This window comes from Octopus bimaculoides, chromosome 13 (genome assembly GCF_001194135.2).
Source record: "Octopus bimaculoides isolate UCB-OBI-ISO-001 chromosome 13, ASM119413v2, whole genome shotgun sequence".
NCBI classification, from domain to species: Eukaryota; Metazoa; Mollusca; class Cephalopoda; order Octopoda; family Octopodidae; genus Octopus; species Octopus bimaculoides.
In genome coordinates, this window is record NC_068993.1 from 16,240,483 (window position 1) to 16,242,581 (window position 2,099).

Below are 2,099 nucleotides of genomic sequence, written 5' to 3' on the forward strand. Positions count from 1 at the left end.
GTGGTGGTAGTGGTGGTGGTGGTAGTGGTGGTAGTGGTGGTGGTGGTGGTGCTGGTGGTGCTGGTGCTGGTGGCGGCGGCAGCGGCGGTGGAAGTGCTGCTGGTCGTCTTGGTGTTGCTGGTGATGATGATGTTAACGATGAAGAGACGGTGATGACGATAAAGAGACGGTGATGACGATGAAGAGACGGTGATGACCATGAAGAGACGGTGATGACGATGAAGAGATGGTGATGATGATGACGATTATGACGACGACGACGACGACGACGACTACAACGATGATGCAAGTAAAAGTGACAAAAACGAGAATGGTAACACCAGCAGGAAACTTTATCAAAATCATTTTTTCTCCAAAGTGATTAACAACAATAAAAAACCAAAAGCGCACATACACTCAAATATCTAACTATGAAAGCTCAAAATTGTAGATTATAAAAAGAAACATTGTCTCAAAACTAAACACATTTTATGTCTTTTTTTTTTTTTTTCCCCCCATTATTTCGAAAAAATTTCCAAAATATATAGATTTATATTGTGGAAACATTTTTATAAACAAACATTGAAGCGCCGGGTGAGTTGATGTTTTTGAAATGAAGGAAATTTCGAATGCAGGAGAATAGCTGTGAAAACAGCTCAGAGGATCGAATATAAGGACACCCTTCGACGAGACGGGTAAAAAGTGGCCAGCAAATTCGAGTCATTTAGCTCAATGGTTCAGCCGGAATTTGGAAGGTACAGAGTTCGGTTCTCTATAGCGGTTATTTTAAATATACTCTGACAAACTACCCAAACGACACCTTACGACTTCCTGCTATTAACGCCTACTCTCTCTACGTTCGGTCAAGTCTATTCTCGCAGGGGGGGGGGGGTTCGTGACTTTCACCACAACAACAAATAATAATAATAATAATAATAATAATCCTTTTTAATAGACCTGAAATTCTGGGGGAGGGGATAATCGATTACAATGACCCCAGTTTTCAACTGGTACTTATTTCATCGACCCCGAAAGGATGATAGGCGAAGTCAGCCTCGTCGGGATTTGAACTCATTAAGTAAAGACAGACGAGATGGCGCTATGCATTTTATCCGGCGCGCTAAGGAGATGAGGGCGACGGCGACGACGACGACGACGATGATGATGATGATGATGATGATGATGATGAATATGATGATGATTATGATGATGATGATGATGATTCTTTGTACTATAGGCACAGGGACTGAAATTTAGGGCAAGTGAATAATTCGATTAGACTGGACCCTCGTACATAACTGGTCCTTGATTTATCGAGCCCGGAAGAATGAAAGGCAAACGGAGAGCGTAAAGACGGACGAAATGCTGCCAAGCATTAATGACAGTATCAAGAAAAAAAAATAATAATGACATCAATAATAAAAATTGTAATAACATGGATGCCAAGAACTATGAAATCCAGAATATTAACAACAGCATCTTCCTTCTCTATCTCCTTTTGTTCCAATTACCGCACCACTAGTACTAGCACCAATACCACCCACTTACAATAATTATTTAAACAGTAATAATATCAACAACGTGAGCAACAATAAAATGAATCAACAACACAAGAACAACTAGTAACAATAATAATAATATAAAACTACCGATGCCGAGAACAATGGCTACACTAACAAACACTAAAACAATATGAACGGCAATAGTAACAAAAACAACAACAACAACAAAAACTTCAGAGAGATTATATTTATTATGTTTGATATTTTAACAGAAAACTTTGAAAATAATTTTCAAAAGCACATAAAGTAAAGCAAATAAACAGCAACAATAGTATGGGGAACTGCCAGAACGGCAACGAAAATAACGGAAATTCCAATAACAACAATAACTGCTACTATAGAGCTATCTATATTTATAATAGCTTCACATCGCTCACAAACAAAAGAATATGATTTAATTAATATTGCTATAACTTAGTAATTGTTTTAATCGAGGAAATAATGCGTAGTGGTTAAGAAGGTATCTTCTGCCATCATCAAAACACGTCCGATTTTATAATTGTAATTGGACAAACAGTTCTAATATAATATAGGAAAGATTAATATATATATATATAT